Raw genomic sequence first — 18,657 nt, 5'->3', positions numbered from 1 at the left:
GAGAGAGAGAGAGAGAGAGAGAGAGAGAGCTCTTACAAAGAGAAGAATTGAAGACACTGGTGAGAAAATTGCACTACTATTATCCCAGCATGAAGCTTTGCATATTTGATTTCTCTTTTTCCCTCCCCTCTGTTATGGAATCAGCCAACCAGTCTTAGAAATTCTTTCTCTACAGTGTCTCCCAAATTGTTCTCATCTCCTCCACCCCCACCACATACTAATCTAGGTCTTGACTTCTTTACTCTGAACCTATGGTGATAATCAAATACTTAATTTCTTTGTTTCTGATTTGTCTCCCTTTTGTTCGGTCTCAAACCGGGCCGAGACACATTTTCTTAAAAGGTTATTTTGTCATAGTACTCTTAAAAGGCTGCTTTGTTCATAAAACTCAAAGACATAGGTTTTTTTTTTTATTGTTTTCTTAGTATCTTTAAATTTGAATATCTTCAATACTTTGTTTATGGTAGAGACTCACATCTCATTATTTATGACTCCACACTTGATATAATTTGCCTTCTGTTTTTTGATTCCTGTATTCTTGTATGCTGAATACAGGAACAAAAATTTTCTACTTGTACTGGTTTAATTTTTTAGTTCTGGATGTATACATTTTGTTCATGCATTTTTTAATTTTCTAAACGTTGGCTCCCTGTTTATTATATATGTACATGTATATATAATAATAGTCTTTGATGAGCTAACAGTAGACTAATGATTACTAAATTTAACAATAGTACAATAAATAATCCAAAGTGATACACTCAAAAAAGAGAAGGGTGGACATAATTTAAAAAAATGGAACAGAGCATATAACACCACGGGTTAGATTATATAGTTTAACACAATGGAAAATGAAATGAAGATCAGAGAGAGGAAATTGAAAGCATAATAATCACAGGTGACTTCTCATGAGATGATATTGACATGTTTAAGGCGTTGCATAGGAATAAAAAGGGAGCTGATCTGGATTAATTTATCACATTCAATAACTTTAAAACTGAACCACTCAGAATGTGGGCAGCCCTTCCTGGAATCCCTGGCAGTCACGGTCACATCTGACACATCTGATACTATAACAGAACTTCATATTTCGGGAGCATGTCTGAGACTCTGTAACATCTCCAAATATTTTAATACTAACACCCAGAAGGAACACAGCAAGTTAGACATCAAAGTGTCATAGACGCCACCTAAGGTTAACAAACAAGACCAATAGCACAGAATACTCAACTAGCAGCTGAACTGAATGACTTAATGATCCCATTGAAAGACATAATAATAGTTTCACAATTTTTATTTTGCTGTAGTTTTTTTCTAATCCCATTACCACTTGGTTGTGAGCAAGTAATATAAAGTAAATTATTTTGTGTCTGCCAAGGGGGTGCTCTTGGGGATAGGTGAATATCTGGGGACAATAATGGAAGAAATTTTGTACTGGTAATTGGATTGGTGCTGGAAAATAAATTGGATTGACTGGTAGCAACAAATATATTATGAGCAACTATGTAAAGCATAGCATTTAAATGAAATAATAATATTTAAAAAAACCAAATAGTCATGCTTTACTCCTACTGCTCTTTCTGTGCTCAGGTAGTAATTGGGAAACATAGTGGTGCAGGGAATTGAACAGGCGTTTGCCATGTGTAAGCCAAAGTTCATCCATTGTACTCTCTGCCTCCTTAATTTGATTTTTATTTTTATAGATCATTTTTCTTTTATAGCCTGTTTAGGTCTGCCTGGAATAGTATTTTTACATTAGAGAGATTTTTTTAGACACTCCACACCTTAAATTACCTTCACATTCTATATGTAAACTACAGATTTATTTTGATTAAAAATCAAAGAGGACAAAAACAATGATATGTCATAATTATACTAGAAACCACATTGCTACTTATGTTATAGGACACATGAGGCAAAAAAATTTTTTTACACAGGAAACCTGATAAATGATATTAACAATGGGGAAATATCTTTACAATATTCACCTTTATAGTGTACTACACTGACAAATTTTCTTTGAAATATAAGCAGTAGAACTTTTGAACAAACAAGTAGATTAATAACATAAAAATCCATACTAACTTATACAGTGGAGAATGTAAAAGCCAAATTTTCATTTGAATAAAACACAGAACCAACACAAAATAGGTGATAAATGATAATTCCATGCTCAAAATAGATAATCATATCTCAAATAATGTTTTTATTTGGCATTTCCACTTTGCCTCAATTTCAATAAATTAAAGAGCCAACAGTTAGCATCTATTCACTATTCACTTAGTTGTCTTTCCACGTCACATGGGTTTCAAGGGTTAACAAAGCATTGAAGTTTAATCACACTTAGCAAAAACATGTACAAAATTTGGAATCAAGCCAGATTTAAATGCCTCAGGCTATATTTAAATGTAGGTTTGCAAAGGTTTGCATGCTACTCACATCCATTTTTAATTTTTTTTTTTTTGGCCAAACCAACTAGTGCTTAGATCTTGCTTTGATTTTATGCTCAGGAATGGGTATCAGAAACCATAAAGGATGCTGAGAACTGAACTTGTGTTAGTCTCCTATCTGCTGTACTGTTGCTTAAGCCATGTTCAATAGTCTTGAACTTCATCTTCAAATGGAGGAAGGTATTGGAGTATTTGCTGAAGTCATTAATCAATATATAAAAAAATTAGCCTGGTTATCAGCATTCAGCACATGAAAGGAATTAATTGTATTATCAAAAGAACAAAGAGGCAGGAATAAGTTGGCTTGGATGTCCGGACACATTTTTTTTCTGGCTCTGATTTTAGGAATGACTTTTGAAGAATCTTAGGTGATTTGTGCCACCCTTTTTTGGCTTGATTGTCTCATTTCTAAAGTAAGAACACTGAACTAGTTCAACTATTTAAATATTTTTATAGCAACCTTTTTATACACAACCCTTTGTGTAAATGAATTCTTACACAAAGGGAAGGTCATTGTTTGGAAGTTAGACAAGCAGAGCTGGTGGGATTGAATAAAGAGACAGGAAATGGAGTTTGTTTCTTTCTTTTTTTTTCTTTTCTATTTTTTCTTTTGGTTTTTGAGTCACCCAGCAGCACTCAGGAGTTACTCCTGGCTCTGTGCTCAGAAATTGCTCCTGGCAGGCACGGTGGACCACACGAGATGCCAGCATTTGAACCACCATCCGTTCTGAATGGGCTGAGTGCAATTTATTTCCCAATCAAACCCCTCTTATAGCTCCTTGAGACCTTATAAAATGCCCTGTACTCAGCAAATATAAGCACATTATTGCTTAATGCTTTGGGATAATTTCTACTGCTTTATTAATGTTTGTATAGTATATCAGCTAGATGACTTTATTTTCCTTTTTTTTTTCTGTCTTCATTTGGGGACTGTGATTTAAAATACTGTTATATTAATGATACAAGCATAGAATGTTTCAGTACCACAATCACCTCCAGAATGTTGGCCAGATATATGTCTTTAAAAATATTAAATTAGGGCCAGAGAGATAGCATGAAGGCCGGGGATTTGCCTTGCATGCAGAAGTACGGTGGTTCAAATCTTGGCATCCCATATGGTCCCCCGAGCCTGCCAGGAGCAATTTATGAACATAGATCTAGGAGTAACCCCTGAGCACTGCTTCGTGCGACCCCCCCCAAATAAAACAAATCTAAAAATATTAAATCAGGGGCCAGAGCGGTGGTGCAAGCGGTAAGGCATCTGCCTTGCCTGCGCTAGCCTAGGACAAACCTCAGTTCCATCCCCCAGCATGCCATATGATCCCCCAAGCCAGGAGAGATTTCTGAGGGCATAGCCAGGAGTAACCCCTGAGTGTCACTGGGTGTGGCCCCCAAATCAAGCCAAAACAAAAATATTAAAGCAATAATTTGTTCTATTTCATGTAGAATGGACTCAAACAATAATTTCCACAAGGAAAGCAATTGATTGGCCTTATTCATTTGCACCAATAAATATAGTGATCCAACCAAAATTCTTTATATTTAAAACGAAATAAATATTTTATTTTAGCTTGGCAGATCTATAGAACTTTCTATTAGGTTCCTAAAAATTTTATGACTATAGCTGAAAAACACAGACTGTAAGTATTTTATATATATTAAGCCTTTATTTTATTTCAAAAGCTCACGTTCAAAATAGAATTCCTGAAATAAAAATGATTAGTTAGAATTGTGGGCAATTTTTTAGTCTGCTTTAATTTATTAAAGTTTGGTCATATTTGCATCTTCAAATAACTCTTGAGTGAGTGTCATTTTATATGTGTGAAAATGGAACTTACCTCGAAGAAAATGATCTAGCACAAAACTTAATTATCAATGATTTTGTAAATCCTGGTTCTTTAATTAAATTTACAAATTTTTAAAAGAGAAAATTATCTAGCTATTAAGTGTCTAAGACAAACATTTCAATTCCTATTTCTTGATTACATAACTAGTCCTCTTGATTAAGCCAAAAGAGCCCATGAAACTTCAAATAAAAGACATCAGCTTTTGTTTTTTAAGGAAGTGTTTTACTGTTCTGCCTAAATTCAGCAAAACTCTGAATTGTCTGATGACACAAAAGTTTTCAGAATTCAGGAAATCCTGGATATTTCAATAACAGATTGTATAAATAGTCTTTAGGTTTCAAATTAAAGAGAAAACGTGCATGTTCTAATATTAATACTTATTTTTGAGGTTAAAGGAATACATCTAATAAGTACTAATCCTTCACAAAAAGCTCACCCTCAAAATAATAAATCATATTATTATCCACATAGGTTCTTATTTTCTACAAGCTTAAAAATTCTCCATTTATTTATTGTGAAATTCAAAAAAGAAATGGCTACATACCAATGTCAATTACATTATGGCTCATTTTATCACTTAATTCTTTGTGAATGAACCCGTTCTGTTCTCTAAAACAAATAAAGAAGCTACTAAGCTACCATGATTATCATGTGATGAGTCTCTGCTACCATTTTCTTATGGAAATCAAGTAAAATCCCAGTCTTTAGTAATACCATTGTGATGGCAACTGCCCTGTGATGGCAGTTAGAACTGCAGGAGTTACTACTTTAATATCACATTAGCACCTCATTAACTTGAACCATGCCACAGCAGAATGAAAATGAGCAATTTTCATTTTTTAGAAGAGACAATATGAACTTTTCCTGCTGGTTAAAATGTGTATTATACGTTTGTTGGGGGAGAGATAGTAATAATAGAGGATCTATGGAGAGGAATTGTCTTTTAAATTAGTAACAATTTGTTTTTGTAAGGTATGTGGATGTTTAGAAAGGAAACCCAATGCCTATATAGTAAATGGAAACAGTTTTAGACTATGTTTTGTTCACGTTCCGAACTTTGAATTCCATTTTTTTTTAGATTGTATAGGAATTGGATTCTCATGAGAGATACAGACCCAAGGCTGCAGAATCCTAGTATCCAATGCTTTCATTCACCCATTTGAAAGCTTTTATCTTGCTTGGTCAATGGAGAGAGTAGAAGAAAGAAAGGAGCTTGTTAGTATATTGTGACTTTTTTTAATCAGAAACAAATACCTTCAACTCACAGCAGAGTGCTCCACCACTATCCACCAAAATGTAGGCATTGGAAAGAAGTTATATTGTCTCTGGGAGCAATATTTGGAAGGTACAGCATCACCCTCATCTCTCTTCAGGATGCAGTTCATAGTGTTGGAGTAAGGGCTTGTCTCAGAGGTGTATTTGTTCCTTGCTTTTATTTTACTTCCTGATTATCTAAGCAATAAATACACATGGCTTTAAAAAAAAAAAAAGGCAAAGAGCAGGGGGTGGGAATTACTATTTTGAATGCAGCAACATTCTATTTTTAACAGCTACCTTTGTCTCTATTTCTTTTTCTCTATGTAAATGAGTTCACACCAGAGATACTTTAAAAAACCTGCATCTGGAAAGAGGAGGAGATAGTACAAGGGTTAAGGCACTTGCCTTGTGCTTGGCCAGCCGCAGTTCATTCCCTGGCCTTATCTAGCCCCCAGCATTACCAGGAGTAATCTCTGAGGTCAGAGTCAGTTATAAACCTCGAGCAGTGTTGGGTATAGCTGTTAACCACTCAAACGAACATAATGTTTTAAAAATACAACTAACAAAGCCTTTTTTTTATTGTTTAGAATTACAGTGCATTTCTTCTATGACGTTTGGTCTTTTAGGGCTTTGCAAAGATTCCTGCATTTAAAACTTTTCTGTCAATATCTTGCAATGTTTTTTACTGATATTGGGCTGCTAGACATATTTAATTCTTAAAATTCTTTATTGAGACCACATTAAATTACAAGTCTTTCACAGTTTATTTCAGGTATATAATGGCAGTGAATTAGGGTCATTCCCTTCACCAGAATTTCCAGCATGCATCCCAAACCTCCATCCTTAGCCTACTGGACTACTAGTGTAACAGGTCCATTTGTATTTAGCTTTTTATAGTTTGGGTCTTGTGATTTTACTGTCCTTGACTTTGGCTTGTATTTAGATCTGATTGTTTTCCCCACTCAATGCACCTGAGACCACTCGGCCCCTGAGTCCCATCCACTTTTATTTTTTTAGATATTTAAATCTGCACATAAGATTGCTAATTGCTCTCTAGGAAATGCTAAGACTTATAATGCTTTAACAGTGATACTTTAGTTTCTGTCTTTGCATTCTACATTCCACAGTTAAGTTTACATGTGGGAGTCATCAGCATAGCATAGGAGAGGATGAAATGACTGGTGAGTTTTGAAAAGAAAGCAGAGTGAGAGTGAGCAAGGTAGACAGTGGTAGCTGATAGTTGCAATGCGGAACTTGGAAACAATTCCATCTAACTGTGTTTGCTCTCAATAACAATCCAGGTGCTCAAATATGGATTTTAACCCTGGCCTTTAAACTCCCTCCGGTTTTGAGAACTCTGTGGGATGGAAGTCTTTGCTTCTCAGGGTTTGCATGAGTAATGTAGAATTACTAATGACCTACAGATGAGTGTGATTAAATGAAACTGTGTGAACATGTTGGCAACATCATAATTACCTACTGGATGGTTCATGTCCCTGTTTTATCACACCAGCACGGTGATTTCCCTTAACTGGGTCAATTAGGGTGGTTTCACCAACAGCAAGACCATTGAATTAGGTTGCTGTTTGGAATATAAACTCTGCAAAAAAGTTATACTAAATCATACTTGTCCCTATCAAGTTTTGGAGGGGTGGTGCAGACAGAAGTAGTTTTTTGATAAGGGTGGATGGAATGAATCAATGGTAGCATCCAGTTTCGTATCCAATGGGTGCCCAAATGCTGGCTAAATAAATGTTTATCCAAACTTATTATAAATCTTTAATTAACTCCCTTTCCCCTCTTGTTCATCAGTTAATATTGTAATAATGAGAGAGGGAATGGCACACATTTTTTGCATGTTTTACTTGAATATTATTTGTGGTGCTTATTGGAGTTGCATTTTTAGTTGTGGTATTCACACATGGGTTGGCCTGAGCATCAAACTCTTGGCTTTTCTACTTGCTTGTCAGTTTAATTTGCACATACGTAGTTCTGGTAATCACTATGGAAATATGAGGTGAGGGATCACCCAACATTAGAGGTGCAAGCAGCTCTCAGGTTCATGCGTGGCACACATGGGCATCACTGAAAATGGAACTCATGAGACCACACCCTGGCAAGGCAAGTTCTTTGCCACTGACTGATCTCAGGTTCCAGAATGGGCTTTATACGTATGAGTCTTATAGTGGAAAGTTGCTCAAAAGTTCCTGGCTTTATTATTTTTGTTTGTTTGTTTGTTTGGGGCCACTCCTGTTAGTGCTTGGGAGTCCTCACTCTGTTCACTGCTGGTTTTGCACACCATTTAGGGTGCCAGATTAGCCATGAGACTTCCCATGTGACTTCTCTGCTGCACTATCATTCCAACCTTGACTTTTATTTTCAGTTTACTTGCTATATATTCCCCCAAAAGTTCTATCTGTTTACTTGAAGTCTTCTTTATAATATGGTTGCATCCTTTTTCAGTTTTATTTATTTGCAAGTGGTTATTAATGTATATGAGATAACTTATTTTTACTGAGAGATAATGACATATCAGAATGTGTTTGTTTAATATTGATAGTGTTGATTTGATACCCACATCTATTATATTATGATTACCAATAAAATGTTAATTAATACCTCCATCAGGTCACAAACATATAATCACTTTTCTGTGACAAGAACAATTAAGATCTAATATCTTAGGTACTTTGAAGTTTATAAAGACAGCAGAACTTTTTTCTATAATTGCTAAGTTATACGTTAGAACTCAGAGACTATTAGGTGCAATTTGTCTTCTTACCCAATTCTTCTAACCACACCTCTCTAGAAACCATTATTTATTATTGCATTCAAATCAATAATATTTGCTGTTTTGAAATTATATGTGGTTATTTAATTTAAATATAAAAAAACTTGTTTTGTACCAAGTTACTAGAGGACAAAACTAATGTTAAATGAGATGATAAATTGTTTGGATAAACAGCATGATTATCTTGACCATTACTTGGTAAAGATTTACTAAAATTTATAGAGAACAAAAGAATTTCCTTAGTTTGACAAACAAAAATTACACAAAGATATTTATTTATGTTGTGTAAAACCTTACGTGTTTCAAGACAATTATTACTGCTATTATAAGGTGTAGGCTAAAAGGAGTTGAAAAGTCTATATAGAAAATTTAATTAACCTATTTTCTAATGCTATTTTAATTTGTTATATTTTTTGATATGAAAAGAATACTAAACATATAAGTAAAGTAGTTTATTTCTTGCAATATGAAAATATAATCTTTTACAATAAAATTTATTTTTGCTAGTTTTGTCATTAAATGAAATTAGTATTGTGTCATTAATATTTATTTTTATTAAATTGTTTCATTTATAGGTCATTAACTCTACACTTAATTGCTAAGAGAGATAAACATACAATTTGGCATTCTTAGGATCAAATTATTTCCTCCTTTTTTAATGCTATACAAGTTAGTGTGTTAAAGTTCTTTCTTAACTTTGCTTTACTTCAGAACAATGGAAATGATAATGTCTTCCCCAGAGAGTAATGGCAAAACTAAATAAGATAGTATTTGGGATGTTGTTCATGCTGGCATGGATATCATCTGGGAATTTGTCAAAAACAGACTTTTGAGCTCCTCCAATTCCTAGTTCATTACTTCTTGAAGCCTTACAACTTATAATACCATTATATTTTTAATGGATTTCTATTTTCTGCTTGTTAGTCTTACTTATTTTTAGCTAGTTATAATCACCTCATTGGTTGATAGTGAACACTTACTTTGAGGGCAATATTTTACCTCTCATATTGGCTTTCTCCTCTATTCAACAGATATTATAATGCTTATTTTTATGTATAATTCAATATATTTTTTATTGTGGGTGTAAATCATTAATATATTTATGGTAAAAGCACACCCTCCCCACCACCAAGTAACCTGGAAAATAATATCAAGTAGAAGTGCCTTACTTTTGTATGGAGAAGAAAACCTATAACTATGTTTGTTTCCCTGGTTGTTTGGGATCCTTTTGTGTCACAACAACTTCATTTCCTTTCTAAACTTGTTTAGATACTTAAATAAATAATATTTGTTTATTTCCTTGCTCCTTTGACTTTCTCTTCTCACACTTGCATACATATTAACTCTGTCCCTGTAGGTTAGAAGTTTGTTAGTTGCCGTTTCTTTCACATTTTGTTTCAGGTCCTGGCAAGCTTTCAGTCATCTTCCTTAACTAGTATTCCTAGAGGTTTAATTTTAGTTCTTGGAACCAGTTCTTTATTTCAGAGACATATCAGTTGAATCCATTTATAAATTTTAGTGTCAAATCTTAATACTGTAATCCTTAAACTTGACATTTGATCTGCTTTCCTGTTACAAAGCTTTTATAAATTATTGGACCCTAAACCTGATAAGTTTAATAACCTATCAAGTATATTTTAAATTATATCTCAGAGTAGAATCATGGCAACTTAGAATTCAATACTATGCACTTTTTTTTTTCCAAATTAAAGGATTCCTATTACAAATTTTCTGACATATTTTTACTGCAAGTACTTACATAATTTTAGTGACAGGGAGTTGTGTGGCTGTATTAGAGATAATCTTTCTTTAAAATATAACAAAACACCTCTTTGTCACATCTATTTCTACTTAAGGAAACTCTTTGAAAAAATATTTTTTCTATGGTCTATGATAGTTTTATTTCTACAATTCTCTTAGAATAAAGACTACTAACCTCTTTTAACTGGTTTTTGATTATTAGATTTATGGCATTACAATAATTTCACATCCTTTTTCTGAACATGACCTGATTTTATAATATAATTTTTGTGTGGCCATTCAAAATTGAACATAATTCAATTTTAATTTAAATGTAGTCTGAAAGTATATTATTACCATATATACTTTTAAATTTTTATTGAGATCAATGTGAATTACAAGTCTTTCACAGTTATATTTAAGGTACTTAGAGTGAATTAGGAAAATTTCCACTAATAGTGACAACCTCCTTCTGCCACTGATCCCAGCATGCATTCTATACCTCCACTCTTAGCCTCCTGAGCTGCTAGTGCAACAGGTACCTTTTGTGTATTGCTTGTTGTGGTTTGGTTCTCTGAATTCTATTATCATTAACTTTGAGTTGGGTATTTAAGTCTGATTACTTTTTATTTTTACTCAATGCTAATGATTTTTTTACCATATTTTTTTTTTAGCAGTTCTGTCATCTTGTTGTTTTTGGGATCTTTTTTCAGAAGTTTGTCAAGTCAGGACACTAAACTCTTATAATATTGTCCTTTAAAACAAGAAAAGATGTATAAGACTTATATAATTATTCAACTAATAAAATTATTTCCCTCTAATTTTTTAAACACCTTACCTAGATATTTAACCATGACTTATTCTCATTTACTTTTCATTTTCTACAGCATTAGAATGATTATGTTTTGGTCAAAGCTAACCTCTCCAACTATGAAATTATTCTTCCACAGGGAACTTGTATCACTTTTTTCCCACTTTTTAAAAATTGGTCCTACCACTTCTGTCTTTTAGAGTTTTTAAAATTTCTTCCATTATTAAATAAACAAAATTTTCATGTAGTTACTACCTACCTAAATTCTTCCCTTTCATTTTTGCACCAAGTATTTTTCATACGGTTTATATTTCACTTATTTATTTTTTTAAATATATTTTGATTTGTTTTTTATATTTACAATCTTCTAAAATTATTTTATTAAGAATTGGTTTAAATTTGTCTATCTTAAATTCAAAGATCATTTTAAAGTCATTACTTGGGTGACAATTGATACTTCATTTTTTTCTTTCTTAAATCAAGACATTTTCTGTTTGACCCTGTAGTTCTTTGTCTACCTTCACAATATCTTGGCCTGCTAGTCTCCTTATCAAAGCCTTGAGTACTTGCGGTGACACTAAGCTAATTAAAGATTTTGTCTTCTCTTCCTTTTTTTTCTTGTCATCCAACACAATTGTCCTTCATTTTACTTCCCAAGTTATTCACATGAAATGCGAATCTGAGCATGCCATTTCTTGGTTAAATCTTTTCTTTAATTTTCATGCCCATTTCAAAAAATATTGTCTTGATTCAAATCAGGTCTTCTTAGTTCAGTCTGCTTCTATAGTCTCATTGTTTCTGTCTCCACATTCTGTCCCCACTGCTCCTGTTTTTCTGCACACAACATACTAGTTTTTATTGGTGTGCTGCTTCATACTTCATATGGCTGTAATTCAACTCTTCTCAGTTTAACATTTTATTTCACTGGGATAACTTTAGTTGTCCCTTCCTGTTAAGGTTAAGTTTAGGTTAATTAGATACTCATCTCTCTGCTTCTATGAACATAACAATCATTGCCCATTTATTTTTATTTTTCTCTGGAATAATTTTTATATCTGTATCTCTGAGCAAATGATCAGGCTGAATAATTAATCACTGTATAAAACTTTTACTATTTTCATCATTTGTAATTTCTATAAATATCTTTTTACATTTATCCCTGAATGTAGCCAGTTTGTTTTAGTTCAATCCTCCCTTCTGTTCTGCTCTTTTAAGTTCCCAGTTGATCATCAATGAGATTTATTATAACGCCCTTCTTTGTAAAACTGGAAGATTAGATAAGCAATTTATTCTCTTTCTATCCAAATCACTAACTAAAATATTAAATTAGACGAACCCTCTACTAGAACTCTAGTGCTGAGCAGTATCCTAGCACCCAATGCCTTATTGTTATTATTTTTAAAATTGCCAAATTAAGTGTTCTTTGCCAAATAATTCAGGTACAGATGGAAATTATGCATCTGAATCCAGCTACTGTCCAGCTACTGTCCTATAGCTCCTCCCTCACAAATGTTTTACCTAATGTCTTCATAGGAAAAAAATAAACAATGTAATTTAAATCTTTATTACAAACAACCTTGGGTTAGAGCATAATTCATTTTTCATCACTGAACACCAGCAAAAATTATGCCAGAGTTCCCTGTCACAGATAAATTGTATCCAGAGTACTGTTCCTGTTCCTGTCACCCTGCCTTTTTTAGTACCTAACTCTATGCCTAGTTTAAGCTTCTTATTTCAGGTAAATAGAGTATCAGCTGCTTCATTCCTCTTTCATATTCGTGCCATTCAACTTTTACCTCAGACCTGCTCATGCTTTGCTTCCTGACACACTCCACACCCTACACTTGCTACTAGGCTATCTTATTTCCTTCTACCCAGCTCCCCCACCAAAGCCTGTTCTTTTAGAGCTCTAACTCTGTCCTTGCAGATTTTGCCAAGAAATCCACACCCCTAAGTCTTTGCTAGTTGAGTCCAATTAATGCCAGTTGAGTCCAATCATAGTATTGTCCTGATATTGTGAAGGGTGCAATACATCACTGCTTAAACCTCTTGCAACTCAACCACCTGAGAAACACCAGAATTAATGATAACACGAAGGACTTTTAGCTGTTTCAACAGAGGGAGTAGATGCTCAAGGAAGTCTTCAAATAAGTCAGAACTTTCCACATTGCTTCAAAATGACATCAGAGCAACAATCTCTTTGATGTTCACTGAAAGGAGTAAATGGCTAGACAGGAGAGAGTTAATAAACATGCAGAAGTGTTGGTGAAAACTATGAAGTAAATCATTCATATAGAAATGAAATAGTTAAAAGAAAATAGTGTAGCAGGACTCAGCAGCAGAACATAAAAAACAGAAAATGGGATCAGTAACCCTGAAGTCAAGGCCCATGACATCATCAACAAAAAGTAATGGAAATACGATCTTAAAAAATGAAGCAAATTTAAGATATTATATAGACAATAGCAAGAGGAAAACCTTTGACCAATGGAATTCCTGAAGGAAAGGAGAAAGAAAAAGGGGGAAAATGACTGTTAAAAAAATAAGAGCTGAGAACTTTCTTAATCTATTGAGGGAACTTTTGTAATTATTCAAGTAGCAGAAAAAAGTGCCCCCCAAAAAAACCCTCAAAAAAACACCAAGACAAGATATCTCAAAAGAGCAAGAACCAAAGAGGTAACAAAGATACATAATCTTAAGTACAAGAGAAATTACAAAATAATGTAAATAATGTAAAATTCACTTCAAGTTACCCAAATAAAACTCTATAAGTAATAAGTGAATGGAATAATACTTTCAAAATATTATAAATAAAATATAAAATTCTTGGGATTACCAACTGGGAGAGACTGAGGGAACCTGTTGCCTTTTTGTTTCTCTACTCTTCTGTCTCCTGAACCTCATCTGTGAGGGCCAAGAAAACTCTCTCCTAGAGGTGCCAAAGCCAAAAGGCCAAGAAAGACTGAGAGAATGATAACCGACTACCAGGGTTGCCCCAGCAGAAAAGCAGATCCTTTTCTGTGAAGGCAGGTGGGAGGGGTCTGCCCTGCTGTGAGATTACCAACTGGTAGAGACTGAGGGGACCTGGCACCTTTTCATGTTTCTCTACTATTCTGTCTCCTGAACATCTCTTAAGAGAGCCAAGAAGGGCCGAGCAAAAACTCTCTCCTAGAGGTGCCCAAGATGAAAGACCAAGAAAGCTGAGTGAAAACTGGCTACTAGGAGTGCCCTGGCAAATCCTTTGTCTGTGAATGCAGGCGAGAGTGGTCTGCCACACTGTGAGATCACCAACTGAGAGAGACTGAAAGGACAAGGTGCCTTTAAGTGTTTCTCTACTCTTCTGTCTCATGAACATCTCAAGAGAGTGCCAAGAAGGGCCCAGCAAAAACTCTCTCCTAGAGACTCCAAAAGAGTATGGACTCTCTGCTTTGCTCACAGCTGTGCACTCTTTCTAACTAATAAAATCAACTATAACACACAGAAAAAAATCACACTACAAGCATGACAATGAGGAAACCTCTCAGGCAAACACCATGCAGAGAGAATGAAGATACTAACTCTGATGACCCAAAAAATATCATCCATTGAATTAATCTCTCAGATAAGTACTTTAGAATAGAAATATAGAGTATTCTCATGGAAATCAAAGAAAACATATCTCTAGCTGAACAGAACACAAAGACAGAAATTAGAAAACTTCAAACTGAAATAACAGGTCTGAAAAACATGGTAGCTCAACTGAAAAGCTCAAGAGAAAGCCTCTCCAACAGGGTAACAGCAGCCAAGGACAGAATCAGTGAACTGGAAGATGAAATGCTGAACAATTCTATACAGCAGAAGAGATTGAAAAAGAACCTTAAGGCAAACTATCAGACAATGTAAAAAATACTCAAAGAATGTGAACAGATGAAAATAGAAGTCTTTGATAAACTCAATAGAGACAATATAAGCATCATTGGCGTCCCATTGCCCAGATGCCCAGAAAGAGGATTCCCAGGAAGAATCAACAGTCAAAGACATCATTACAGAGAATCATTTAGAGCTAAGGACTGCATGCAATCAAATCCTGTATGCCCGAAGAGTACCAGCTAAAAGAGACCCAAAGAAAAACACCCCAAGACACATCTTAATCACAATGATGAATCAACACATAGAGATAGAATACTGAAAGCAGCAAGATCAAAAAGGAAATTACATTCAAAGGAGCATCCTTAAGATTTACAGAAGACTTGTCACAAGAAACACTTAAGGCCAGAAGATAATGGTGGATGATTGTGACAAGACTGAATAAAATGGATGCTTCACATAGAATACTGCACCCAGACCAACTTATGTTCAAGTTTGAAGGAAGTATACATAGCTTCACAGATAAGAAACAGCTCCTCAGAAACTAAAAATACAAAACCATCCTTAAAAGAAAAACTGAAAAACCTAATTTCTCAAGACAGACCAAGAAACACACCAAACTTATACACACCGATGACATTAAATCCCAGGGAAATCATCTCCCTCAATGTCAATGGACTAAATGCACCAATTAAGAGATACAGAGTGGCCAAATGGATAAAAAAGATGAATCCAATCTTCTGCTGCCTAAAAGAAACACACCTGAATAGTCAGAACAAACATAGACTCAAAATCAAAGGCTGAAGAAAAATCATCCAAGCAAACAACACCCTTAAAAAAGCTGAGGTGGCCATATTAATATCAGATGACATGAACTTTAGACTCAGAAAAGTTGTAAGGGACAAAGATGGACACTTCATACTAATCAAAGATATGTGCAACAGGAAGAAATCACACTACTAAACATATACACACCCAATGAGAGACCAGCAAAATATCTAGTACATTATTGACAAATTTGAAAGAGGATCTCAATAATAACACAATAATTGTGGGAGAGCCCTGTCAACATTTCATAGATCAACCAGCTTAAAACCCAACAAAAATATACTAGCCCTGAAAAGAGAAATAAAAGAAAAAGGCCTAGTAGATATATTGAGGACACTCCAACCCCAGAAACTTGGTTACACATTCTTCTCCAATGTACATGGCCATTCTCTAGAATAGACCACATCCTGTCACATAAAACATACCTTATAAAATCAAGAGGTTAGAAACTTTGCAGGCTACCTTTGCTGACCACAAGTCTCGGAAATTTGATGTGAACTACAAAGGGACACAGAAGAACTTTAATGACTGGAAATTAAACAACCTGCTATTGAACAAACAATGGGTTCGAGATAAAAACAAAGATAAAATCAAAACTTTCCTGGAAAAAATTGACAATGAAGATACAAACTATCAGAATCTATGGGACACAGTAAAAGCAGTACTGAGAGGAAAATTTATATATTTGCAAGCACACATCAGGAAGTAAGAAGGGGCATACCTCAATAGTCTAATGATGCAGCTTATAAAATTAGAAAAGGATCAACAAAAGGAACCAAAAATAGTGAGACAGAAGGAAATATGAAAGCTTAGAGCAGAAATCAATGAAGTGGAAACCCGAAAAAAGAGATCCAAAATATCAATGAAAGCAGAAGTTTGTTCTTTGAAAAAATAAACAAGATTGATAGAACATTGGCAAAACTCACAAAGAGAGAAAGAAACCTGAAAACCCATATTAAAAGTGAAAAGAGGGAGATCACTACAGATATTGCAGAGATTCAGAGAGTAATCAAAGACTACTTTGAGAAACTCTATAGCACCAAACACGAGAACCTGGAAAAAATGGGTAAATTATTGGACTCTTATAACCTTCCATGGTTGAATAAGGAGGATGTAGGAGGATATCTAAACATTCATCACTAATGAAGGAATTAAAACAATAATCAAATATCTGCCCCAAAAAACAAAAGCCCAGACTCAGAGAGATTCAATAATAAATTCTTTCAAACCTTTCAAAAAGAACTACTACCAATCCTGGCCAGGCTTTTTCATAAAATTAAAAAACTGGGAACATTTCCAAATAGATTTTATGAAGCCAACATCACCTTGATATCAAAACCAGACAGAGATGCTGCCATAAAAGAAAATTACAGACCAAATCCCTGATGAACACAGATGCAAATATCCTCAACAAAATCCTGGCAAACAGGACCAAATGCCTCATCAAGAAGATTATTCACTATGGTCAAGAAGGTTTCATCTCAGGAATGCAAGGATGGTTTAACATCTGTAAATCTGTGCACACGTCATTTCTAAAAGGAGAGCAATGTCAAGGGGCTGAGGTCTGATCACCAAAAATCAGCACAATGAAAACAAATGATAATGAATAACGGGCACTAGAATTCAAATTACCAGATGTCTTTTTTTGAACTATTTTTAAAAATAAAAAAGGACTGAGGATAAAGAAAAAAATAAAAAGAATATTTAAATCCTTGAGTGATCCCCTGTTTGTTTCTGTTAAACTTTAATCACATCTTCTTCCTCCAATCCCAGTTCTTCTGGAGTGTGGTTATCAGCAATTCTCTGGCCTTCAAAGAGAAACCTGAGTGAATTCATTGGAACTCCCTGTCTTTGACAGTAAGATTCTTTAAGTTTCTTGGATGTGTGATCATTTTCACTTTAAAATGAATCTCACTGCTATCCTGTCCAATAGCTTTGAGTTTTATGTATTCTCCTTCCTTCTTATCTCCCAAGTCCTCAGTTGAAGGTTTTGCGTCCTGATCAGACATGGTGGCGCTGGCTCCCTGGCTGTCCCCAAGGCCACGGCCTCAGGCAGGCAGGACCTCGACCTCGCTGGGGCTCCACAGCGCAGACCGTCTCCGATCACAGCACAATACCAACATCTGTCTTTAAAAAAAAATAAACAAGACTCACAAATCCTTAGCTAGACCCATGAGGCAAAAAGAATTTTTTTGCAAAGATAGTACAGTGGGAAGGGAATTTGCCTTGCACTTGAATTTGCCTTGAACAGAATTAATAAAATACGTTAAATAAAACCGAGGAAAAATTCTTCAGGATATAGAAAGCAGAGTTTTCATAAATGTTTTGACTCTATTGGCAAGACAAGAAAACTAAAAATAAATAAACATGACTACATCAAATTAAAAGTTTTTGCATGGCAAACAGAACTTGAACAAAAATACAAACTACTAAATGGGAGAAAATGTTTATAGACAACTCATCCAAGAGAGGGTAATATCCAAAATATAAATTACACACAGAACTCAACAAAGACAAAATCAAAATAGTGGTCTTCTGGGGTTTGAGCAATAGCAGAGTGGTTTGGCATTTGCCTTGCAGAGCTGACTGGGTCAGCTTGACTTCAAATCCAGGTATCCCATGTGGTTCCCAGCATTTGCCAAGAGTGATTTCTGAATGCATAGGCAGGAGTAATCCCTGAATGTCATGGGATATGCCCCCCAAAAAAGAGCAGCCCCATAAAAAAATGGAAAGCAGATGAATAAACATTTTCCTGAAGAGGACATACAGATGGCTAATAGATGGTCAATTGATGACCAATAGATGGTCAAAAGATGCTCAATTTCACTTATTATTATTAAATCAATATTTAAAGTCAAAGTGAAATATCTCACATTATTTACAGTAGCATATGTTAAGGAGACTGCCAACAACCAATACAGAAGTGGATATGATAAAAAAGGAACCTTCTGCACAGAAAGAATTAATCTGAAATTATATTTGTTTGCTTATATTTAGTTAGCATTAAGTAAAAGAGTTAAGGCATGACAAACCAAAAATATAATAATATATAAATATATAAATAAATAAAATGTAGTAAATTTAGAG

At 34.4% G+C, this 18,657-nt stretch overlaps 1 pseudogene; it reads right to left on the bottom strand.

Annotated features, from left to right (window-relative positions):
- Positions 1-17,274: 17,274 nt before the first annotated feature.
- LOC126021969 (small ubiquitin-related modifier 1-like) lies at positions 17,275-17,579 on the bottom strand (annotated as a pseudogene).
- Positions 17,580-18,657: the final 1,078 nt, after the last annotated feature.

Source organism: Suncus etruscus, chromosome 11, assembly GCF_024139225.1.
Source record: "Suncus etruscus isolate mSunEtr1 chromosome 11, mSunEtr1.pri.cur, whole genome shotgun sequence".
Taxonomy (NCBI): domain Eukaryota; kingdom Metazoa; phylum Chordata; class Mammalia; order Eulipotyphla; family Soricidae; genus Suncus; species Suncus etruscus.
Note: the sequence above shows the minus strand (reverse complement) of the source record. Positions and strands in the feature narration are given on the sequence as shown.